At 42.7% G+C, this 26867-nt stretch overlaps 1 protein-coding gene across 1 annotated transcript in view; it reads right to left on the bottom strand.

Annotated features, from left to right (window-relative positions):
- LOC132771175 (prosaposin-like) overlaps nucleotides 1–26867 on the bottom strand; it is a 110910-nt gene that overhangs the window by 83351 nt on the left and 692 nt on the right. The gene's annotated exons all lie outside the window — the stretch shown is intronic.

Here is a 26867-nt window from a genome sequence, read left to right as displayed (position 1 = left end):
CCAAAGAAGTGAGATGGCTGTGGAGACTAACCCATAGCCTAATACCCCATTAGACCCCGGGCCTTTCGGGAAGGCCCAGATCTAATGAGGCATTTAATTAATTCAGAACAAACCAAGGAAACCTTGCTTTGTTCCGAATTAATTCATTTGTACCAGATACATTGTTTGGACGCCTCTGGTAAAAACCGAGACACATCCCATGTTATGGTCCTGTCTGTACAGGTTCTTAAGGTACTTCTGAATAGGGCTTAAACCCATGAATAGGGTTTAAGTCCCCATGCCCAAAGAAAAACCTGACTTTTTGGGGGGGGGGGAGGTCACCAAACAAGCTCAGAAACAACTGCCCTGGAATGGGGCTATCTCAGCCCCCCTCCCCCAAGCCTTAAAATTATAAACCTTACTGGGTCACCATGAGGTTGCTCCAACAGCCTTTTTGGAGTGCACAACTGACATGACAGGAGGGGGGGGGACAAATCTCTCCCCCCCCCCCCCTCACTTCCTGGCACATCATTTTTTACCCACCAAGGGGGGCTGCCCAGCTGCAGAAATCAATGAGCAAATAGATAGATGGGTTGTGATTAGTCAAAACAGGCAAGCAGATCAGTGGCTCTGGTGTTTTGCCAGGGTCAGAGAACAAAAGATAAGAGATTCAAGGCTAAAGTGAAACCAATTTCTGACCTCTTGGGACATAGCTTAACAAGGACATAAAAGTCCCAAGTGCAGGATCTGTAGTCAGATGAAGCATCGTTTGGAATCAAGTCAAGATCTCGTCCCTGTTCCTTGGAAGCCTTGCTTTGGAAAGATTCAATGTTCTAAGTGCCTTTGATTCATGTTTTTGATTCTTGGATTTTATGATTATGTGCTTAAGTGCTTTGGATTCATGTTTTCAGTGTTTTGGATTTTACTATAGAAGTTTTTGCCTTTGTTTTTTATGGACTTTGGTGGACTAATTCCTTGGACTATTTTGTTCCGGCTTACCTTCCTACCTAATTGGATTTTCCTATACCTTTAATGTGCTTTTTAATTTTACTGCTTTTTAATTATTTTCAATAAACGGATTGCATTTCTACTCAACTGTGTCGTGTTTAAAGTCAGAGGGCTCTTCCTGGTCTGGAATGCAACACATACCTACATTAGACCAGGACCTTTCAGGAAGGCCCGAGTCTAATGGGATATCTAATTCGAGATATCCCATTTTCTTGCTTTGTCCTGGATGTCTCAGGTAAAAGTCTGACAGGACCCGCATTTTAGGCCCTGTCTGGAAGGGCCCCTAGTTAAATCAACAATGTTAGAGTAATACTGCTTTGATATTTTTCTGTTTTTATTACAATTTGGATTAGATGGTCAGATTTCCTTTGTGTTGAAGTCTGTGTTTAGTGTATTAATTAGTTTGTATTTATGATTTTAGTTTTTCATCTTACGACATTATTGCATGATGTTGTGGTGCATGTTTGAGACGTGTTAACAACAATTGTAAACACTGCCTATAGCATGACATTGTATCAAAACAGTGGCGTTCTAGTTTTCCCATTGTTACATTGACACAGTATGACAATACCTTTTAATGCATGGGGAAATTCATAAATAGTTTGAAGAGATTGTCTATATTAAAACTAATACATAATAATGATTAAAAAACAATGTCCTGAAGACTTGTTATTGCATCATCTTATACAGGTCAGCACCCATTACCTTATGACCTAGTAACCTCAGTAGATATAGATGTGCAGAAGCATAACCATATGTAGAGAAAGTTGGAAGAATGTGGCAGTTTTGCTTTCTCCCTTATTTAAAAACTTCTACTTTCAGTTTTCCCCTATCAAACTGAAGGATTTTCAGATTTGAGATGTTGTCATTAGAAGAACCATGCAGACATCCCTTGCCAAAAAAAACTAAACAAAATGATCACAGCAGAACTAAGAAAAGTTTTTTAAAACCACTATACATGCCTTCAAGTTGCCTGTCATGTATAGCAAACGTGTTGATTTTATAGGGTTTTCTTAAACAAAGGATGCTCATAAGTGGTTCTGCCAGTTTCTTTCTCTGAAATATAGCCAACAGCAGCTAGTATTCATCGGCAATCTCTAATCCAAGTGTTAACTAGGGCTGTCCATGCTTAACTTCCAAGATTTAAAAAAAATCCAACCAGCACAGCCAGTGGCTGTAGTGCATGAGGGATTCTGGGAATTCCAGTCCAAAAGAAATAATTTACTAAAGGGGAAAATGACTAGTAGGGCTGTGCTAGTCCCTCCGTGGTGCCCTCCTGGTAGCAGTTTGGTAACTGAATATTTATGAGGAGAGGGCTTTTAAGCCTGTGCTGTATTGTTTCTATTCCTTTTTTAAAAAAATCTTAATTTAAGAATTAATATCACTTTTTGATTCTTTTGATAGCTTTATTGCATTTTAACATTTTTGTATATATTTTTTTCCTGATGTGAGTTTTTGAGATTTATATTTTTATTTTCATTTTCCTAATTCACCTTAAGGTGAATCCTAGGGTTGTGTAATAACAAGATAGAAACAATTCAAAGTGCTGGCTTTAGCCTATGAAGCCCTAAACGGTTCCAGCCCTGCCTATCTGTCCGAACGTATCTCTCCTTACAAACCATCTAGGAATTTAAGATCTTCTGAGGAGGCCCTGCTCTCGGTCCTGCCATCTTCACAGTTTTGGCTCAGTGGTGGCCCCTCGGTTGTGGAATCCCCTCCCCAGGGACATTAGATCGGCCCCCACCCTCTCAACGTTTCATAAAAGAGTCAAAACCTGGATATTTGAGCAGGCTTTCCCAAATGCAGTGTAGCAGATTAAAACTCTGATCTCGGAATGGCTGGACAACGCGACTGGATGATTTGGTAATAAAATGCGGAGGATTTATTGTTTCATGATGTTTTTATTGAGATGATTATGTAGTGAATTTTTATCTATGTTTAAATGTTTTCACTATTTTTATACTGTTATGGGCATCAAATTGTGCCGTTCTGTAAACCGCCATGAGTTGCCCCCGAGCTGAGAATGGCGATATAGAAATATAGTAAATAAATAAAATAATTAATAAATAAATAAAACTTTGTATTTTATAATTGAACACAAATGGAAAGAAAGAGAATCAATTTAGAAATCTGATGCTATCATACTTAGGACTTACAGAAGCTCTATCACACTATACATTTATTATAGTATGATTCCATACTATTTACTGCCAGAGGATAGTATAATGAGGCTATGAAAGAGCTTTGGCGGAGATTTCGGAGCGTTCCTCCCTAAACTTCATGTCCCATGATTCCATAAGATGTTGCAATGGCAGCTAAAGTGGAATCATACCACTCCAATTAGCATAGAGTGAAGCATCTAAGGTGTTTGTGTGCTCTTTCCATCGAGTTTTGCTGGTTCCTCACCAGTTGGGAGTAACCCACACCCACTCCATTTAGATTGTTCATTCTTTTGCTGGAATTGCATTTTCTTCTATGCTTTGCATAGTAAATAGACACGATTCTCTCCGCAGAAAGGAGTAAAAGAGGCAGAGCAATCATACATTAAGGTGAGCTTTCTTTGAAGAGGTATATGTGTTGCCTGTCACTGGGCGGGGAGGAGTGTTGACCTGTTTTCCAGATTTAGTAACTAATTATGTTTTGAATATCATAATGGGATGTAGCACAGGTCAGCCATTTAGTTCCTCAGGCATAGTGAGCATTTCAGCTGCTCATAATATGCCTGGTTAAGAATCCTGCCCTATATATTCTCCAATTTCATTTGTAAACTATAGTAATAGTAGTAATAGCCAGTTTCTATATCTAAAGTGTCATTCATGCCTCTGAAAACCTGCAAGAATTTAATTACACTAAACATCAGTAGAAGGGAGAGCTAGTATAGTAATAAGAACTTTCCATACTGTGTCACAATACATTACTGAGTCGGCTGCAATGTGTAAGTGTGTCGCACAAACATAATGAAAAATAACAAAAATCTTAGAAATGTATGTTATTATCTTATAAACCATGTTTTTAAAACTATAAATGAAAGATTTTCATGAGCTATGTTGTGTTCCCATACATTCCATTATTACAATTTATTTATGTGGCCATATAGGAGCCCCCGGTGGCGCAATAGGTTAAACCCTTGTGGCGGCAGGACTGAAGACCGACAGGTAACAGGTTCAAATCTGGACAGAGTATGGGTAAGCTCCCTCTGTCAGCTCCAGCCCCCCATGCGGGGACAGGAGAGAAGCCTCCCACAAGGATGGTAAAACATCAAAACATCCAGGCATCCCCTGGGCAACGTCCTTGCAGATGGCCAATTTTCTTACACCAGAAGCGATTTGCAGTTTTTCAACTCGCTCCTGACATGAAAAAAAATGAGGCCATATCTCTTATAATGGGTTGGATTAACCTCCCGTTTGCTAGTAGAACTGAATTGCTGTGTCGCAAAATCACGCAGGTCTAAAAAGGTATGTCACCAACATGAAATGTTTAGAAAACTCTGGTATAGTGGTTTACATTTTGGACTAGGGATTTGGGAGGCCGGGATCCTGATAGGTTCAATTGTAGCAGAATTCAGAAATCCACAAGATAGACATAGGACATCCTACAGAAGTTTACTTTAATTTTTTTATTTACCCTTTGATATGCACTGGACATTATAAGTGTTTAGGCGGATAGGTGAATGTGCACAGAAGCAGATTTCTTGTCATTATCTCTCCTCATCCTCCTACTGCCTTTACTTTTCCCCTCTTGAACCCTGTTTCCCTTTGGGGTTACTTGCCTGCCATGCTGGTTCCCACTATGTAAATTCAAACTCTGTTTAATTTCATAAACATGAGAACACAGGAATGCTTACAGAGAATTCTCATGATAATTGCTTTCCATTTGTGCTTCCATTTAGCTACCTGTGTGTCTGTGACTCCATTTCTTTACAGCTCTCATCAGCTGTTTTGGTTTGTTACAATGTGCACATGCACTGGAGTAGTCCACACCAGTGTAAAGTAACAAAGTTACATGCTTTTCTTGACTGCAGGGATACACAGTGATGCGAATATGAACATTTTACAGCCAAAATCATATTTTAAGTGCATCTTTTTAGCATGTGTTTTTCAGCCATTAATGTAATCTAGCATGCATTTTCCGCAAATGTCATCTACCCCCCCCCCCCCCCCCCCATTCCAGTTTCTTCATTTTAGGGCTTGTGTAGAAGGGCCCATACAAGCAACTCTTCAAGTTGACACCACTGAGTTTTCAACTCATTCAAAATGTCTTGTGGCTCATAGTTTTTATAGCCAGCTTTAAACCAGATAAATATGAAAACATAAGTTTCGGTTCAGTGATTCAGACCCACAAGCGAGTCTCCCACATGGCCATTAACTAGCAGCTGGCTCGTGTTTTTTTATTCTTTTTTATTCTTTTCTTTTTCAGAAGCTGTGCCACTAATAAGTTCACTGATGAAAGGTGCTCTTGATTGTATCTTTATGGGAGAAGCAGGGGTTGAGAAAGCTCTCCAAAAGCAAAAAGAAAAGAAAATTAAAATTAAAAAGTAAGTAGGATAAAGTTGTAATTCTATACAGTTGGCTCTTGGTGTCCATTGAGGTTGAAGGACATCCAAGGAACCTGAGTGAGTATCAAATTATATGGATGTAGAGACCTATTATATCAGTGGCATAGTAAATAGGTGTCCCTTATACAAAATGGACAATTCAAATTTCTCTTTTTAGATTTTTTAAAAATGTGTTCAAGATCTGGGTGGTGGAATCGGTAGATATGGTTGTACTTCCTTACCCCAGTGAACTCAACTAGACTTACAAGTGATAGACCTTGAACTAGAAAGGACTACCAAAATACCTTTATTTTGCTTATCCTACAAAAACTATTTAGAGAAACTAAGTCAGAAAAGGTACTCTTTCAGACTACAAATCCCAGAATCCTCTGGCTAGCACAGCTTGGGAGGGGGGTAGATTTTGGAATTGCTAAAAGAGCAATTTTCCCAAGTTGGTGACCAAATTATTTATAACATAACTTTACTCCTCTCCCTTAATCTAATATCAAGAGTTACAAGCAAATATAAAGATCTGAAGCAAAATGAAATAGCTTACTATAACATGGAAGATCTTTTTCTCTTAACATAGTCCACATAAAATTTTCTAAATACAGTTAATTATGCAGACTGAAGCCTCCAAACCTTCAGAGATTCAGTGTTGTGTAGACATTGGACTATACCCTGCTTCTCCTTATCTCACTTGAGTTTTTAATCAGTTTTTAATTAGTTTTCTTTTAATCGTTACATGTAGCCCGCCCATTGTCATTGTGATTGTGTTTATTGTAATTTTATATTGTTATTAGCTGTCCCTGTGCCACACGTTGCTGTGGCCCAGTCTGTGTATATGTATTTTGTGTGTGTATATATGTATATATGTGTGTATATGTGTAAATATGTTGTTTTGTGCATGCATTGTAATGTTTTTTGCTTTTTTAGTCTCTTCTGCTGTGTTTGCACGCCACATGCTCCCAAAACGCAGAGAAGGAGCCATGATCGGCTGCCATGTGGTTCTGTTACAGACAGGAATCCATGATGGCTGGGCCCTTGCCACTATGGTCACCTGACCAGATTGGCCAAAGGAAAATGGCTAAAACAGATCCACGCACAAGCCTACTAGAAATATGGTACATGGAATGATCATGAAATGTAACTTGTACTTGTTGAACATTCGATCCAGCACCACTAAGCCATTCGCAATTTTTGTGTGTGTGTACTAAAACTAAATACTAGGCTTGGTTCAAAACTCGTTTCAGATGGTAGTTCGATTCTAAAGTCAATTCCAATTTTCACCCAAAAAAATTCAAAACTTCTCGAAACTTCTGGATCCTTTCATTAATGGTTTGGAAGTGTTATTTCCTGTTTCATTGGGTGGCCTTTACTTTGAAAGTAGTTGTTTTACTCCAGAAGCAAGGAAAAGCAAGTGGAGGAAATTCCTTCTTCTCTGGTTTAAAACTGGCTTCTCTGGCTTGAGCCGAGGCCAGGTAGCAGAAGTGAGGAAAAGCAGGCAGAGGAAATTCCTTCCTTCTCTGGTTTAAAAAATGGCTTTTCTGGCTTTAAAACTGGCTTCTCTGGCTTGAGCCGAGGCTAGGTACCAGAAGCGGGGAAAAGCGAGCAGAGGAAATTCCTTCCTTCTCTGGTTTAAAACTGGCCTCTCTGGCTTTAAAACTGGCTTCTCTGGTTTGAGCCGAGGCCAGGTACCAGAAGCGGGAGAAAGCAACCAGAGGAAATTCCTACCTTCTCTGGTTTAAAACTGGCTTCTCAACTGGCTTCTCTGGCTTGAGCCAAGGCCAGGAAATTCCTTTCTTCTCTGGTTTAAAACTGGCTTCTCTGGCTTGAGCTGAGGCCAGGGACCAGAAACAGGGAAAAGCTGAATCATTTCTGACTCACTTCCTGAGTCGTAATAAAAATGGCCGAAAAAGCTTCAGAAGGGCAAAGGGACTTCCGGTTTTTAAAAAAGCTTCGATATCGCTTTAAAAAGGTAAATTTAACAAAATTATTATGACTAACAAGTGACTCTATCCATGCCTACTAAATACAACTAAAATTCCTCTAGTTCTTCAGAATACTCATAATATATATCAAAGTCACAGACATTCCTCAGACATTTGAATGCAAAAGACTGCTTCACAAACTCATAAAAGCACAGAATGTGATAGTACTTCTTATCCATTTTTCATCATGACAGCACTTATTTCATATTGCTTTCAAGACAGCGGTAGGCAGATGCATCCCTCCACATGTTTTTGGACTACAACTCCTGTCATCTTCTCAACATTGTCTGTGCTGGCCAGGCAAATGGGATTTGCAATCCAACAATATCAGCAGGGCCATATATTATCCACCTCTGACTTAACAGGATGGCTAAGCCACTATAAAGCCAAGCTAAAGCTCTGTAGATTTTTTTCAGAAGTGACAAATTACTATAGCTGCTCTTTTCGGTCTATAATATTTGATATGCAGTAGCAAATGTGACTGAAAGTCACATTTAAATATTTTTTTTATTCCATAAGCATCCAAATATGTACATGTGTATAAGACAAATCAAACTTTGCTTTCTGGACTTGTGTGCCTTCAAGTCGTTTTTTACTTATTGCAACCCTATGACTGATCATAAGATTTTCGTGGCAACATTATTCAGAGGGGACTTTGCATTCACTTTCCTATGAGTCTGAGAGATTGTGGTTTGCTCAAGGTCGCCTATGCATTTTTCACAGCCAAGAAGGAATTTGAACCCTGGTGTCCAGAGTTGTAGTCTAGCATCCAACCACTATACCAGTGGTTCTCAACCTTCCTAATGCCGTGACCCCTTAATACAGTGCCTCATGTTGTGGTGACCCCCAATTATTTTTGTTGCTACTTCATAACTGTAATATTACTACTCTTATGAATCATAATGTAAATATCTGATATGCAGGATGTACTTTCATTCACTGGACCAAATTTGGCACAAATACCCAATACACCCAAATTTGAATACTGGTGGGATTGGGGGGGGGGGGTTGATTTTGTCATTTGAGAGTTGTAGTTGCAAGGATTTATAGTTCATCTACAATCAAAGAGCATTCTTAACTCCATCAACAATGGAATTGAACCAAACTTGGCACACAGAACTCCCATGACCAACAGAAAATACTGGAAGGGTTTGATGGGCATTGACATTGAGTTTTGGAGTTATAGTTCACCTACATCTAGAGAGCACTATGGACTTCAACAATGATAGCTTTGGACCAAACCTGGCACAAATACTCAATATGCCCAAATGTTCACACTGGTGGAATTTAGGGAAAATAGACCTTGACATTTGAGAGCTGTAGTTGCTGGGATTCATAGTTCACCTACAATCACAGAGCATTCTGTACCCCACCAATGATAGAATTGGACCAAACTTCCCACACAGAACCCCCAAGACCAGCAGAAAATACTGTTTTCTAATGGTCTTTGGTGACCCCTCTGGCAACCCCTCGCGACCCCCCCAGGGGTCCCGACCCCCAGGTTGAGAAACACTGCACTATACCATGTAAAAACTACTATACCACCTCACCTTGGAGAAATGTGTAGGCCAAAGGAGTAAAATAATACAGCTGTCCCTGCAGCTGTGTTGGATCCATATCATTCCTAGCCAACATGGAAGTATGGGAGTTATAATCTGACATATTTGAAAAGCAGCTTCAAGCTTCATTTAACAGAATGGTGAAAAACATTACATTTTTATTTCTATACTAGGACGCAGAACAATGGCTTCAAACTACAAGGCGGTGGCCGAGAGGGCCTTTGCACAATTAAGACTCATGTGCCAACTGCGACCGTACCTCGTGAAGGCGGATCTCTCCAGGGTGGTCCATGCCTCTTCGATCATCTGGAGAGGCCCTGCTCACACTCCCACCTGCATCGCAAGCACGATTGGTGGGGATGAGAGAGAGGGCCTTTTCGGTGGTGGCCCCTCGACTCTGGAACTCACTTCCTAAGGACATCAGGCATGCCCCAACTTTGGCAGTCTTTAAGAGGAACCTGAAGACGTGGTTGTTCCAGTGTGCCTTCCCAGAATAATGATCCCATAGCAATTTGTCCTCTAAAGCACTTTATATATTTAGGTCTGCTCATATGTTCCCACATACTGCCCTATCACTTTTTCGTCCATGTCCAGCATTATATTTAATCTTTTATTTTAATTACATTTGGCCTACCCATAGTTTTTAAAGTGTGTGTTGTCCTATTGATATTGTGTTATTGGTTTATTGTTTTATTTTAAATTGCTTGTATTGTTATTGTTATTGCTTGTATTGCTGTATTTTGGGCTCGGCCTCATGTAAGCCGCACCAAGTCCATTGAGGAGATGGTAGCGGGGTATAAATAAAGTATTATTATTATTATTATTATTATTATGAAAGGAGATTCCATCTGAACATGAGGAAGAACTTCCTGACTGTGAGAGCCGTTCAGCAGTGGAACTCTCTGCCCCGGAGTGTGGTGGAGGCTCCTTCTGGAGGCTTTTAAACAGAGGCTGGATGGCCATCTATCAGGGGTGCTTTGAGTGCAATATTCCTGCTTCTTGGCAGGAGGGAGTGGATGGCCAACGAAGTCCCTTCTAACTCTATGATTCTATGATTCTATCGCTTTCAGAGCAGGGGGGTGAAGCAGGGTTTGGGGTGGCTCACCTTCTTGTCCTTGGAGGAGATGAGAGGGTGCCTCTGTTCATGTGCAGAGTGTCCTGCCTACTGGCTCTCCACCTGGGATGCTGGGGAGGGAGGAGCTTCTCAACTGCCCATCTACAGCGTCAGGCCATGAAGCAGAAGGGAAAGGAAGGAAGGAAGGAAGGAAGGAAGGAGCCCAAAGACTAACTGATCATAAAGTTTTCTTGGCAACATTGTTCAGAGGGGACTTTGCATTCACTTTCCTATGAGTCTGAGAGATTGTGGTTTGCTCAAGGTCACCTATGCATTTTTCACAGCCAAGAAGGGATTTGAACTTTATTGTCCAGAGCTGTAGTCTAGCATCCAACCACTATACCATGTTCAAACTACTATACCACCTCACCTTGGAGAAATGTGTAGGCCAAAGGAGTAAAATAATACAGCTGTCCCTGCAGCTGTTGGATCCATATCACTCCTAGCCAACATGGAAGTATGGGAGGTATAATTTGACATATTTGAAAAACAGCTTCAAGCTTCATTTAACAGAATTGGGACCCGCCTACTTTCGTGACCGCATCTCTGTATACAAACCCACACGATCTCTTCGATCATCTGGAGAGGCCCTGCTCAAACTCCCACCTGCATCGCAAGTGCGATTGGTGGGGACGAGAGAAAGGGCCTTTTCGGTGGTGGCCCCTCGACTTTGGAACTCACTTCCTAAGGACATCAGGCATGCCCCAACTTTGGCAGTCTTTAAGAGAAGCTTGAAGACATGGCTGTTCCAGTGTGCCTTACCAGAATAGGAAACTCCTAGCATCATGTCCCAAATGCACTTTATTAGAGATTTAAGATTGTCTGCACACAGCACCTATCTCCAAAAACCTATCCATTTCACCTGTCATGTCCAGCATTTTTTAAATTTTATTCATTACATTTGGCCCGGCCTCAGTTTTTAAATGTGTCGTGGTGTTATTGTCTAATGTTTATTGCTATTGTTTTAATGTTTACTGTTTTGCTTTATGAGTTTATTTATTGTTGTATTTGTTATGCTGTTGTTTTATTGATGTGTTGGGCCTGGGCCTCTTGTAAGCCGCACCGAGTCCTTCGGGAGATATTAGCGGGGTATAAATAAAGTTAATAATAATAATAATAATAATAATACTGCCCTATCACTTTTTCGTCCATGTCCAGCATTATTTTTAATCTTTTATTTTAAATACATTTGGCCTACCCATAGTTTTTAAAGTGTGTTGCCCTATTGATATTGTATGAGTTATTGGTTTATTGTTTTGTTATTTTAAATTGCTTGTATTGTTATTGCTTGTATTGTTGTATTTTGGGCTTGGCCTCATGTAAGCCGCACCGAGTCCCTTGGGGAGATGATAAAGGTAAAGGTTTTCCCCTGACATTAAGTCCAGTCATGTCTGACTCTCGGGTGTGGTGCTCATCTCCATTTCCAAGCCGAAGAGCCAGCATTGTCCGTAGACACCTCCAAGGTCATGTGGCCGGCATGACTGCGTGGAGCGCCGTTACCTTCCTGCTGGAGCAGTACCTATTGATCTACTCACATTTTGCATGTTTTCGAACTGCTAGGTTGGCAGAAGCTAGGACTGACAGTGGAAGCTTACGCCGCTCCCCGGAATAGAACCTGCGACCTTTCGATCAACAAGCTCAGCAGCTCAGTGCTTTAACCCACTGCGCCATTGGGGGATCCCTGGGGAGATGATAGCGGGGTATAAATAAAGTGTTATTATTATTATTATTATTATTATTATTAAAGGAGATTCCATCTGAACATGAGGAAGGACTTCCTGACTGTGAGAGCCGTTCAGCAGTGAAACTCTCTGCTCTGGAGTGTGGTGGAGGCTCCTTCTTTGGAAGCTTTTAAACAGAGGCTGGATGGCCATCTGTCGGGGGTGCTTTGAATGCAATATTCCTGCTTCTTGGCAGGGGGTTGGACTGGATGACCCATGAGGTCTCTTCCAAATCTGCTTTCAGAGCAGGGGGGTGAAGCAGGGTTTGGGGGTGGCCCACCTTCTTGTCTTTGGAGTAGAGGCGAGGGTGCCTCTGTTCATGTGCAGAGTGCATTGCCTGCTGGCTCTCTACCTGGGATACTGGGGAGGGAGGAGCTTCTCAACTGGGCCCTGAAGCAGAAGGAGAAGGAAGGAAGGAAGGAAGGAAGGAAGGAAGGAGGGAAGGAAGGAAGGAGCCCAAAGACTTTTGGGTGATGTTTCTTCCCGTGGGAAACTGGAGAAGGGTTGTGCTGCCTCTCAAGGCGGAAGGAAGGCGGAGCAGCGAAGGAGAGTTCCTTCTTCCCTTCACAACATCAAGCGACAGGCTCTGAGCCACTTCGCCCCGCCCACTCCCTTCCTCCCTCCCTCAGCTTTCCATCCGACGCGCCGTGATGACGTCAGGAGGAACCCCATTCCACCACCACCCTCCCCTCTCCCCACTTTCGAACCTTGGGCTCCTCTCTCTCGGCCGTCCTGCCTGCCTCAGTTTCTTAAGTCTGTTTTTTCCCCGTCGAACTAAGGGAGGGCTTAGGTGGCCTCAGCGGCAGAGTGCCATGGCTAGAGTCCTGAAGGTCAGGGTTCGAATCCCGCTCAGTCCGCGGCCATCGGAAGGCTACTCCCAGATTTTTATCATGGTTGTTTAGATCACTAGATTGGGTACCCGGCCATCAAAAAAGCAGGGTTTGGTTTGGGACGTTGGGTAATATCAGTTAGGTCAGTGTTTCTCAAACTGGGGGTCGGGACCCCTGCGGGGGTCGCAAGGGGCTGTCAGAGGGGTCGCCAAAGACCATTAGTATTTTCTGTTGTTCATGGGGGTTCAGTATGGGAAGTTTGGTTCAATCCTATCCTTGGTGAGGTTCAGAATGCTCTATGATTGGAGGTGAACTGTAAATCCCAGCAACTACAACTCCCAAATGTCAAGGTCTGTTTCCCCCAAACTCAACCAGTGTTCACATTTGGGCATATTGAGTATTCATGCCAAGTTTGGTCCAGATCCATCATTGTTTGTGTCCATGGTTCTCTCTGGATGTATGTATTTAATTTTTTTAATTAATTTTTATTGTATTGTTATCATCTATTTGCAATACATTTATCTTGTATTGTGACCGCATTTCCATATACGAACCCACACGATCTCTTCGTTCAGCTGGAGAGGCCCTGCTCACGATCCCACCTGCATCGCAAGCGCGATTGGTGGGAACGAGGGACAGGGCCTTCTCGGTGGTGGCCCCACGACTCTGGAACTCCTTCCCCAAGGACATCAGGCATGCCCCAACATTGGCAGTCTTTAGAAGGAGCTTGAAAACGTGGATGTTCCAGTGTGCCTTCCCAGAATAAGGAATCCCAAGCAATATGTCCCAAATGCACTTTACGAGAGATCTAGGATTGTCTGCACGCCCACCTATCCCTAAAATATCCATCCTATTTCATAAAATCATAGAATCAAAGAGTTGGAAGAGACCTCATGGGCCATCCAGTCCAACTCCTGCCAAGAAGCAGGAATATTGCATTCAAATCACCCCCGACAGATGGCCATCCAGCCTCTGTTTAAAAGCTTGCAAAGAAGTAGCCTCCACCACACTCCGGGGCAGAGAATTCCGGCGTTGTCCATAGACACCTCCAAGGTCATATGGCCAGCATGACTGCAAGGAGCACCATTATCTTCCCGCTGGAGTACTACCTATTGATCTACTCACATTTACATGTTTTGGAACTGCTAGGTTGGCAGAAGCTGGGGCTAACAACAGGTGCTCGCAAAAAAATAAAAATAAAGGGAAAGAAAGTGAGATTGGTGGAGACCATTCTTCTGCGTGCCATGGCAAATGAAGTGGGTGATTGCTGTTAAGATCGTTGGAGTCTATAACGTGTGATGAGGTAGACTAAATTCTCTGTTTACAAACAACACAGAAAGGCAGTGAATGCTATGATAAGAAGACAGCTCCTTCTGCCTTTATCTACTTTCTCCATCAAATTAAATGTCATAATGCACAGAGAAATGCAACAATTGCCATCACACATTAAGCTTTAATGTTACAAATCCAGCAGGCTGATAGGTCCTACACAAAGAAAGTTGTGATCATACAGACCAGTGTTTCTCAACCTGGGGGTCGGGACCCCTGGAGGGGTCGCGAGGGGGTGTCAGAGGGGTCGCCAAAGACCATCAGAAAGCACAATATTTTCTGTTGGTCATAGGTGTTCTGTTTGGGAAGTTTCACCCAGTTCTATCATTGGTGGGTATAGAAAGTTATTTGATTGTATTTGAACTAGAAATCCCAGCAACCACAACTTCCAAATGTCAAGGTCTATTTTCCCCAAACTCCACCAGTGTTCACATTTGGGCATATTGAGTATCTGTGTCAAGTTTGGTCCAGATCCATCATTGTTTGAGTCCACAGTGCTCTCTGGGTGTAGGTGAACTACAACTCCAAAACTCAAAGTCAATGCACACCCAATCCTTTCAGTAATTTCTGTTGGTCATGAGAGTTCTGTTTGCCAAGTTTGGTTCAGTTCCATTGTTGGTGGAGTTCAGAATGCTCTTTGATTATAGGTTAACTATAAATCCCAGCAACTACAACTCCCAAATGACAAAATCAACTCCACCCCCCAACCCCACATTACGATTCATAACAGCAGCAACATTACAGTTATGAAGTAGCAACGAAAATAATTTTATGGTTGGGGGGTCACCACAACATGAGGAACTGTAGTAAGGGGTCACAGCATTCAGAAGGTTGAGAACCACTGATACAGACAAAGCAGTGTTGATCCTACAAGAGATAAACTCTTCACTTAGGAAGAATGCATCATGAATATACCAGCCTGGACCACTCTCACAACCACCATGTCAGACTACACAGAGAAGCCATTGAAATACACAAGCATGTGGACAACTTCAACAGAAAGGAGGAAACCATGAAAATGAACAACATCTGGCTACCAGTATTAAAAAAAACTCTAAAATTACAACAGCACAACAGAGAGAAAACAAACAAGGACATCTAATCACCTCTCAACAAAAGTTTGCTCTAGGCACTGTCAGGCCATTACATGCTAAGCAAGGTGGTCAGTTGGAACAGTCACACCTAGCTCCAGCAGACAAGAGTCCTTTGTCTCATCCTGATCATTCCACAGATATATAAACCCCTTTTCCTAGTTCCAACAGATCTCACTACCTCTGAGGATGCTTGCCATAGATGCAGGCGAAACATCAGGAGAGAATGCCTCTAGACCATGGCCATATAGCCCGAAAAAGCCTACAACAACCCAATATACCAGCGTTTTTGTGAAATAGACCAACACTCTTCAGCATATAATCCTTAACAACACCACTTATACATAGATAAATAGATTATTATTATTATTAATAATAATAATAATAACATTGACACTTTAATTGAAAATATGATGAAGCACTGGAAAACTGAACTGTTTGTTAGAAATGAAAACTATGGACTTGTCAACATCAGAAGAGGAATTTTCCAGGGAGACTCATTGTCCCCACTGCTTTTCATCATTGCCATGATCCCTCTGTCAAAAATCTTACAAAAAACAAACCTCGGCTATCAAACGTCTCAGAGATCTCACAAAATTTCACATCTGCTGTACATAGATGACCTGAAGCTGTATGGGAAAACCGAAACTGAAATCCAGACTAACACTGTCCGAATCTTTAGCACGGATATCAACATGGAGTTTGGTTTGGACAAATGTTCGACAGTGGTACTGAAGAAGGGAAAAATCATTGAAAGTGAGGGTATAAATATGCCCAATGGGCAAGCAATCAAGTGTCACCAGCCAGAGGCCTATAAATGTCTGGGCATACTGACTGTCTGTGTGCATTCAGAAGAAGATCTACAAGCCACTCTAAACACCTTCGCAGAAGCATACACGAAGCTTGGCCTGTCACTGAACATCGAGAAAACCAAAGTGCTGTTCCAGCAGTCACCAGCCAATCTCTCTCCAATGCCAGAGATACAGCTTAATGGTGTAACATTAGAAAATGTTGACCATTTCCGCTACCTTCCACCAAAGTCAACATCGACACCGAAATACAACACCGCCTGAGCTCTGCGAGTACAGCATTTTCCCGAATGAAGCAGAGAGTGTTTGAGGACCAGGACATCCGTAGGGATACCAAAAGCTATTGTCCTCCCAACCCTGTGAGACGTGGACTGTCTACAGACGTCACATGCAACTCCTGGAACGATTCCATCAGTGCTGCCTCCGGAAAATCGTGCAAATCTCTTGGGAAGACAAGCGGACAAACGTCAGCGTGCTGGAAGAAGCAAAGACCACCAGCATTGAAGCGATGGTCCTCCAACATCAACTCCTCTGGGCTGGCCATGTTGTCCGGATGCCTGACCACCGTCTCCCAAAGCAGTTGCTCTACTCTGAACTTAAGAATGGAAAACGGAACATTGGTGGACAGGAAAAGAGATTTAAAGATGGCCTCAAAGCCAACCTTAAAATATCTGGCATAGACACTGAGAACTGGGAAACCCTGGCCCTTGAGTGCTCCAGCTGGAGGTCAGCTGTGACCAGCAGTGCTGCGGACTTCGAGGAGGCACGAGTTGAGGGTGAAAGAGAGAAACATGCCAGGAGGAAGGCGCGTCAAGCCAACCCCGATCGGGACCGCCTTCCACCTGGAAACCAATGCCTTCACTGTGGGAGAAGATGCAGGTCAAGAATAGGGCTCCACAGCCACCTACGAACCCACAAGAATATTGGAAGACCCTCTTACTCGTCCAACGAGGGATCTCCTAAGTAAGTACTACAGCTGGACAACATCAAACATGAACATGTGAAAACTGTCATCAGCAAAGAATACATTCAAAGGGTCAGAAAAATTCTCAAAAGCAAGCTCAATGGCGGCAATACCATCAAGGCCATAAATGCCTGGGCCATACCTATACTACTGGCATAAACTGGACACAGGCAGAACTGGACAATTTGGACAGAAAAACTAGAAAACTCATGACCATAATTCACGACATCCTCACAGTGATGTTGACCGGCTCTATCTGCCTAGAAAGTCTGGGGGCAGAGGACTCTTACAAGTCAAACAAGCAGTCGAAGAAGAAAAACACGCCCTGGCAGAATATGTCAAGGAAAGCCAAGAACCTGCTTTAATTGAAGTCATAATCAGAAACTTCTCAAAGCACAGCAGACAAAGAGTCAGTACAAGAAAACTGCACTCCAAACCAGAGCTGACAGCTGGCACAACAAAGCCTTACATGAGTAGTTCCTTGCGAAGATTGAAGGTAAAGTTGACAAGGAGAAGACCTGGTTATGGCTCATGAATGGAACCCTGAAGAAGGCAACAGAAGGCCTGATTCTTGCAGCCCAGGAGCAAGCCATCAGAACCAATACCATTAAGGCCAGGATTGAAAAATCAGCGGATGACCCAGAATGCAGACTGTGCAAGGAAGCTGATGAAACCATGGACCATCTCCTCAGCTGTTGCACGAAAATTGCACAGACGGACTACAAACAAAGATGGCCCAGATGATTCACTGGAACTTATGTCACAAGTACCACCTGCCTGCAGTAAAGAATTGGTGGGATCATAAACCCGCAAAGGTAGTGGAAAATGAACATGCAAAAATACTGTGGGACTTTTGAATCCAGACTGACAAAGTTTTGGAACACAATACACCAGACATCACGATTGTGGAAAAGAAAAAGTCTGGATTATTGATGTCGCCATACCGGGTGACAGTTGCATTGAGGAAAAACAACAGGAAAAACTCAGCCACTATCAAGACCTCAAAATTAAATTGCAAAGGCTCTGGCATAAACAAGTACAGGTGGTCCCAGTGGTAATTGGCACACTGGGTGCCGTGCCAAAAGATCTCAGCCGGCATTTGGAAACATCGACAAAATCACGATCTGTCAACTGCAAAAGGCCACCTTACTTGGATCTGTGCCATCATTCGAAAATTTATCACACAGTCCTAGACGCTTGGAAAGTGTTCGACTTGTGATTTTGTGATACGAAATCCAGCATATAGATCTCGTTTGCTGTGACATACTGTGCTTTTGTGTCAATAGTAATAATAATAAATATTTGTATCCTGCCACCATATCCCCAAAGGGAATCAGGCAACTCACAGAAGCACTCCAAGTGCCACATACAGACAGTAATACATAAGTATAAATACAATGACATAAATAAAATCAACAGTGCACAAAAATCTCACTGATTATAAAAATATAAAATTATAAAATTCCTAAAACGCAGTAGTCCAAACAAATCTCCCCTTATGAACCATCTAGGAACTTAAGATAATCTGGGGAGGCCCTGCTCTCGTTACCGCCTTCGTCACATGTACGTTTGGCGGAGACGAGAGACAGAGCCTTCTTGGCGGTGGCCCCTCGGCTGTGGAACACCCTCCCAATAGATATTAGATTGGCCACCTCCCTTTTAACATTCCGGAAAAAAGTCTCAGCCGGCTTTTTGAACAAGCATTTCAAAATGCAGAGTAACTGACATAGGAAAATGGAATGGCAACGATGAGATCGGACAACGTTTTTAACAAGGACACACTATGAATTGATATTTTATTGATATCTTTAATTTTTATTATATGTTATGTTTTTAATTGTATTTATGATATTGTAAGCATTGAATTTTACCCTGTTAACCGCCTTGAGTCGCCTACGGACTGAGAAAGGCTGTATACAAATATAGTAAATAAATAAATATTATCCCCCTTTACAATGTGGTTCACCCTACATAAGCAAGGTCTATTTTCACTACAAATATATATAAGGAGGGTGCTTCCAAAGGACAGACTAACCTTGTGTTATACTTTCCCTACGTACCATGTTTGCTGTCCTCCCAGGGTAGTGCTTTTATTTTATTTATTTATTTATTTATTTAGTACACTTGTATACCGCTAATATCTCAGCCTGTGCGGCAACTCATTGCGGTTTACAACATATTTAAAAATACAATATTCACTTTAAAAATATAAAATAAAATATAAAAATACATACATATACATACATAGTATTGGGCCACCAATACAGACCGGAACATCTCATAGTTAAAGTCGTAATCCAATTCGTTATCCTTGATTGCTAGTCCATGATCAAAACATCATCACATCGGAATTAGTTGAAAACTTGCTCGAACATCCAAGTTTTCAGTTTTTTCCGAAATGCCATTAGCGAGGTGGCTGATCTTATTTCAGTAGGGAGGGCATTCCAAAGCCGGGGGGCCACCACAGAAAAGGCCCTATCTCTCGTTCCCGCAAGCCGCACTTGTGAAGCAGGCGGGATGGAGAGAAGGGCTTCTCCTGAAGATCTTAGGGTCCTGGTGGGCTGATAGGCCGAGATACGTTCGGATAGGTATGTAGGGCCAGAACCGTTTAGGGCTTTAAAGGTCAAAGCCAGCACTTTGAATTGGGCTCGGTAGCTAATCGGTAGCCAGTGGAGCTGGTACAGCAGAGGAGTTGTATGCTCCCTGCGCCCTGCTCCTGTTAATACCATGGCTGCCCCCCGTTGGACTAATTGGAGCTTCCGGGCCGTCTTCAAAGGCAACCCCACGTAGAGAGCGTTGCAGTAGTCAAGGCGGGATGTAACCAGAGCGTGGACTACCGTGGCCAAGTCAGACTTCCCAAGGTACGGTCGCAGTTGGCGCACGAGTCTTAACTGTGCGAATGCTCCCCTGGTCACCGCCGAAACCTGGGGATCCAGGCTCAGCGATGAGTCCAGGATCACACCTAAACTGCGAACCTGTGTCTTCAGGGGGAGTGCGACCCCGTCTAACACAGGCTGTAACCCTATACCCTGTTCGGCCCTGCGACTGACCAGGAGTACCTCTGTCTTGTCTGGATTCAATTTTAGAGCATTATAAATGGTCAACTATCCATCCCCATTTTCTGATTTTTCCAGGTTCACTTGGTGCTTGACAGAGAAGCATTGACTTTCTGGGGGCGGGGATGCATCTCATTCCATTCAGAAGTAATACATCTGGCTATGGTGCAATAATGTGGGCGATGGGGTGTGTCCCTTGCACCTTAAAGAGTATCTCAGCAGTGACTCTGCTGTGCACACAAAATTCCTACAGACCTTCCTCAAGACAGGCCAGGCATGAAAAACTACTCAGTGCAATGCTCTGCCTACGCTCTGCAGTGGAGGAAAAGATGGGAAAAGATTTACAATTCTTGCAAGTGGAGCTTTCTCAGTATAGAAAATGCCAGGCATTTATGGAAAGAGATGAGACCACAATCAAAGCTCAGTAAAGTTTCAACAATTTCTCAGACAGTATAGCCATACAATAAGAGCAGCTTATTTGTTTTAGCAGAAAAAAATAGGAGTCCTGTGACAAATGAATGACACGATCATGTATTGTTGCATTAGTTTCCAGTAGAAAAAATATTTTAGGAAATATGAATATGAAACTACAGACATTTCAATATATATTACACTAGTGGTCCCTTGCTACATGCTGGCTGTGGCCCAGTCTCTGTGTATGTGTTTTCTGTGTGTATATATTGTGTATGTGTATATTTCTGTGTTTGTGTATAGATATGTGGTTTTGCACATGCATTGTAATGTAATTTTTGTGGGGTTTTGGGGGCTTTTTAAGTTCCTTCCACTGTGTTTTTCAGTGTTTTTATGAGTGATGGTCACTCATTGGCCTGATAGGTGTATTGTGTCCAAATTTCGTGTCAGTTCGTCCAGTGGTTTTTGAGTTATGTTAATCCCACAAACGAACATTACATTTTTATTTTTATAGACTAGCCGTCCTCTGCCACGCGTTGCTGTGGCCAAGTCTGTATATATCTGTTTTTTGTGTGTATATATTTATGTATATGTGCATATGTGGTTTTGCGCATGCATGTTTGTGTATATATTTGTGTATATGTGCATATGTAGATTTGCGCATGCGTTGTAATGCAGTTTTTGTTTTTTTGCTTTTTAAATCCCTTCTGTTGTGTTTTTCCATGTTTTTATGATGGATGGTCACTTGTTGGCCTGATAGATGTGTTGTGTCCAAATTTCATGTCAATTCGTCCAGTGGTTTTTGAGTTATGTTAATCCCACCAACGAACATTACATTTTTATTTTTATAGACTAGCCGTCCCCTGCCACGCCTTGCTGTGGGCCACTCTGGTGGTCATGGGGGTTCTGTGTGGGAGGTTTGGCCCAATTCTATCGTTGGTGGGGTTCAGAATGCTCTGTGATTGTAGGTGAACTATAAATCCCAGCAACTACAACTCCCAAATGTCAAGATTCTATTTTCCCCAAACTCTACCGGTGTTCACATTTGGGCATATTGTGTATTTGTGTAGAGTTTGGCCCAGATCCATCATTGTTTGAGTCCACAGTGATCTCTGGATGTAGGTGAACTAGAACTCCAAAACCAAAAGACACTGCTCACCAAACCCTTCCAGTATTTTCTGTTGGTCATGGGAGAACTGTGTGCCAAGATAGGTTCAATTCTGTCATTGGTGGGGTTCAGAACGCTCTTTGATTGTAGGCGAACTATAAATCCCAGCAACTACAACTCCCAAATGACAAAATCCATTTTTTGAATGAAAGACATACATTGGGTTGTTAGGTGTCTTGTGTCCAAATTTGGTGTCAGTTCGTCCAGTGATTTTTGAGTTACGTTAATCCCACAAACGAACATTACATTTTTATTTATATAGATTAAATACATAACCGTGAGCATTGTGAAGTCCATATTTCAACTCCTATGTCTAACTCAGGCAAGCCATAATGTGACATGTAATCCAAAAAAACTCCAAAAGTCTTCAAAAAGGCTCCTTGTAGGAAGGGAGTTCCAGATTCTGGAAGCAGATACAGTCAATCCCCAAAACTACTGAGGAGGAGTTCTTGGCGAGCCAAACCACAACCTTTGAGGGTGGCTTTGGTGCCTTGGCTTATTTTTTTATTTATTTACTATATATATATATATATATACACACACACACACACACACACACACACACCGTCCCTCTCAGCCCGCAGGCGACTCGGGACGGTTCACAGTTGGTACCAAGACCATAAAACACAACTAGAATATTAAAATATTATAAAACCATAGCAAAGCCAATAACAAACATATGATTAGCATCTCCTATCTGAAAACATTGCCCAATCACATCGTCTAATCGTTCCATTAGTTTTAGACCAAATAATTGCCCCAAATTGCATTGACTTTTTAAAAATGGGAACATTCGGAGATTTCCAGAGGGCTTCAAGGACCATAAGAATGAGGTTTGGGAGCCACATGTAAGTCATACTTTCTCCCAGTTAATTGTAGAGTCTCAGACAAGGGCTCCTATTTTCTGGATTTTCAAAGTCTGTCCACTCTGCAGTAGAAGTCACCAAGAAAACACTACTGTAGATAGGGTTGTTGTAGGTTTTTCGGGCTATATGGCCATGTTCTAGAAGCATTCTCTCCTGAAGTTTTGCCTGCATCTATGGCAAACATCCTCAGAGGATCCTTGCACTATGCTACTCTGCTGCTGAGTACGCATGTCCAGTGTGGAACACATCTCACCACACTAAAACAGTGGATGTGGCTCTTAATGAGACATGCCGTATTATCACGGGGTGTCTGCGCCCTACACCACTGGAGAAATTACACTGCTTAGCCGGTATTGCACCACCTGACATCCGCCGGAAAGTAGCAGCCAATAGTGAAAGGAACAAGGCAGAGACATCTCCAGCTCATCCCCTGTTTGGGTATCAGCCAGCACGTCAACGACTTAAATCTAGAAATAGTTTTCTAAGATCTACAGAGACACTCGCTGGAACACTTAAGCAAGCGAGAGTCCAAAAGTGGCAGGCTCAAACCCAGAACCTCAACCAATGGCTGATACCAAATGAGAGACTCCCCCCTGGGCACACAGAAGACTGGGCAACTTGGAAGGCGCTGAACAGACTGCGTTGTGGCACCACGAGATGCAGAGCCAACCTCAAGAAATGGGGCTACAAAGTGGAATCCACGACATGCGAGTGTGGAGAAGAGCAAACCACTGACCACCTGCTGCAATCTAACCTGAGCCCTGCCACATGCACAATGGAGGACCTTTTTGCAGCAACACCAGAAGCACTCCAAGTGGCCAGATACTGGTCAAAGGACATTTAATCAACTACCAAACTCACAAATTTTGTATTTTGTCTGTTTGTTTGCTTTGTTCTGTTAATATAATTGACTGGTTGCCCTGACACGACAAATAAATAAAATCCTCAGAGGTTGTTCACAACCTCTGAGGATGCTTGCCATAGATGCAGGCAAAACGTCAGGAGAGAATGCTTCTAGAACATGGCCATATAGCCCGAAAAATCTACAACAACCCAATGATTCCAGCCATAAAGCATTCGACAATACACTACTGTACATAGTAGGCCTGGGCGGTTTCGTTCGTTAATTTTGTAATTCGTTAAATATTCGTTAATTTTAGCAATTACAAAACGATTACAAAACTTATTTGTAAACCCGGAAGTGTTTTTAAATATCGAAACGGCATGCACCAAATATTTTTGTATTTCCGTCCATTTCGGAAATACGTAAGATGGCTATGCTTGCTGGGAGCTCTCCTCTCTCTCCTCTCCTTAGCCAGTCAGAGCCTGAAAGAGGAGGAGGAGGAGGAGGAGGAGGAGGAGGAGGAGGAGGAGGAGAGGGCGGGGAAGGCGCCGGCTGAGCAAGCGAGCGAGAGGGCGAGCGACCCTCAGCGGGAAGGCGGCCCGTCCCTCCTTCCTCACCTTTGCGGTGGGTGTGCTTCGTTCTCCCAATTCCGCACTGAAACCTTAGCGGAGGGCTGGGCTAGATGGCCTTTGGGGAGCCCTTCTCCCAATTTCGCATTGAGACCATAGCAGAGGGCGGGACTAGATGGCCTTTGGGGAGCCCCTTCTCCCAATTCCACACTGAAACCTTAGCTTCGGAGGAGCCGGGCCCGACTCGGCGGCAGCGCTTGAGGGCCCGCCAGAGTGAGTGCCTGCCTTCCCTCCTTAATAATAATTTCTCCTCCCTATTCTACTAAATTAATAATTAAATTAAAAAAATATTGAAAAAATATTGGGGAAAAAAGGGCGCCATCTTTACAAAATGTTTTGTAAATATTAACGAAATTTCGTAAATACCGAACTTTTTTAAGGGAAAATTTTGTAATTATTTTAAATATCGAAACAAAAACAAAAACCCAAATACAAATCGATTTTAGAAACAAATTTTTGCGTTGTTACCCAGGCCTAGTACATAGTATCTGAAGATTGGAATTGCTACTTCTTGATTCTGCAGTTTATGTAATCCCTGCACCAGAAAGCCAGAGCTGCCTTGCTTGTTGGATTCTGGGTTTTCTAGTGCAAAAAAGGTTTCACAGAGATAGATAATTTAGATTAGCTGGTTTGTTAGTCATGCCCGTTAATAGCCCTAATGCAACAACTGAAAACAAGGGCTCATTTTGTGCTCACATTCCAAACCAAGCCTGCACAACCAGGTGTCCAATTTCCGGAAGTCCTAACCAGTTTGTCCAATGGCCAAGAATTCTGGGAGCTGGAGTCCAAAACACCTGGAGCGTCGCAGGTTGTGCAGGCCTGTTCCAAACACTTAATTGTATTGGAACCAAGCAATTTTTCCTCCGGTGATAAACCATGTGATGTGCCATGTACTCACTGCCTTATCGCCTAAGCTAGCTGATGTACAAGTCCTGCCTTGAAATGAAGACGCCTTGTGACTCCGAAACAGGTCTGGCAAGAATGGCCATGCTAACGAAGAGACTGCAATTTCCCAGACTGAGCTCCCTACCTGTCTCATAACAAGAGTTCATAACAATGGCAACACTACTGTAATAAAACTTCCATTCCCTCCCCTTACATTTGTCAGGTCAAACAAATTCATTTCCCAGGGTCAAGGTGTATTTGGCACAGAAGAATCAAATGTAGCTGAATCTGAAGAAGAGAATATGAATATGATTATCATGAAGTTACAAATTACCTATCAGAATCAGCTACAAATGAAGATTTCAGCCAATATACACCAGCCTTCTCCAGTGAGTAGAATATTGAAGGTTTTTACTAAGGAGTGGGGAAACAATAGCCAGAGATTATACATTCAATGTATTGTCGAAGGCTTTCATAGCTGGAATCACTGGGTTGTTGTAGGTTTTTTCGGGCTATATGGCCATGGTCTAGAGGCATTCTCTCCTGACGTTTCGCCTGCATTTATGGCAAGCATCCTCAGAGGTAGTGAGGTCTGTTGGAACTAGGAAAAAGGGGGTAATATTTCTGGAATGACCAGGGTGAGACAAAGGACTCTTGTCTGCTAGAGCCAGGTGTGAATGTTTCAACTGATCACCTTGATTAGCATTTGATGGTCTGGCAGTTTTTGGTGTGGCTTGTTAGTGCCTGGGGGAATCTTTTGTTGAGAGATGATTAGATGTCTTTGGTTGTTTCTGTTGTTTTGCTGTTGTGATTTTAGAGTTTTTTTAATACTGGTAGCCAGATTTTGTTCATTTTCATGGTTTCCTCCTTTCTGTTGAAATTGTCCACATGCTTGTGTATTTCAATGGCTTCTCTGTGTAGTCTGACATGGTGGTTGTGAGAGTGGTCCAGCATTTCTGTGTTCTCTGTGTTCAACTGTGATGAGTTGAAACATTCACACCTGGCTCCAGCAGACAAGAGTCCTTTGTCTCACCCTGGTCATTCCACAGATATATAAACCCTTTTTCCTAGTTCCAACAGACCTCACTACCTCTGAGGATGCTTGCCATAAATGCAGGCAAAACGTCAGGAGAGAATGCCTCTAGACCATGGCCATATAGCCCCAAAAAACCTACAACAACCCATTATACATTCAGTTTTGGATCTAGCACATAGTCTCCTCTTTTCACAGCAGTTAAGAAAGAAAGAAAGAAAGAAAGAAAGAAAGAAAGGGAGAGGGAAAAGGGAAAGGAAGGCCTACCTGCTTCATTTAGGGGTGAGGGGATGGGGTTGATGCTGCCTCCACATAATTTCATGTCCTACCCTTGTATACTTCAAGAAATAAAGCCTGACTGCTCATTGGAGGGAAGAATAGTAGAGGCCAAGATGAAGTATTTTGGCCACATCATGAGAAGAGAGGAATGCTTAGAGAAGAGTATGATGCTGGGGAAAATTGAAGGAATGTGGAATGTGTCCAGAGGAGGGCGACTAAAATGATCAAGGGTCTGGAGAACAAGCCCTATGAGGAGCGGCTTAGGGAACTGGGCATGTTTAGCCTGAAGAAGAGAAGGCTGAGAGGAGATATGATAGCCATGTATAAATATGTGAGAGGAAGCCACAGGGAGGAGGGAGCAAGCTTGTTTTCTGCTTCCTTGGAGACTAGGACGCGGAACAATGGCTTCAAACTACAAGAGAGGAGATTCCATCTGAACATTAGGAAGAACTTCCTGACTGTGAGAGCCGTTCAGCAGTGGAACTCTCTGCCCCGGAGTGTGGTGGAGGCTCCTTCTTTGGAAGCTTTTAAGCAGAGGCTGGATGGCCATTTGTCAGGGGTGATTTCAATGCAATATTCCTGCTTCTTGGCAGGGGGTTGGACTGGATGACCCATGAGGTCTCTTCCAACTCTTTGATTCTATGATTCTATGATTCTATGAAGGAAAAAGGAAGAGGGGGCGACCAAGGGCAAGATGGATGGATGGTATCCTTGGAGTGACTGGATTGACCGTGAAGGAGCTGGGAGTGGTGACGACCGACAGAGAG

The sequence above is a fragment of the Anolis sagrei genome, chromosome 3 (genome assembly GCF_037176765.1).
Source record: "Anolis sagrei isolate rAnoSag1 chromosome 3, rAnoSag1.mat, whole genome shotgun sequence".
Taxonomy (NCBI): domain Eukaryota; kingdom Metazoa; phylum Chordata; class Lepidosauria; order Squamata; family Dactyloidae; genus Anolis; species Anolis sagrei.
This window is presented reverse-complemented; position numbering and strand designations above follow the sequence as displayed.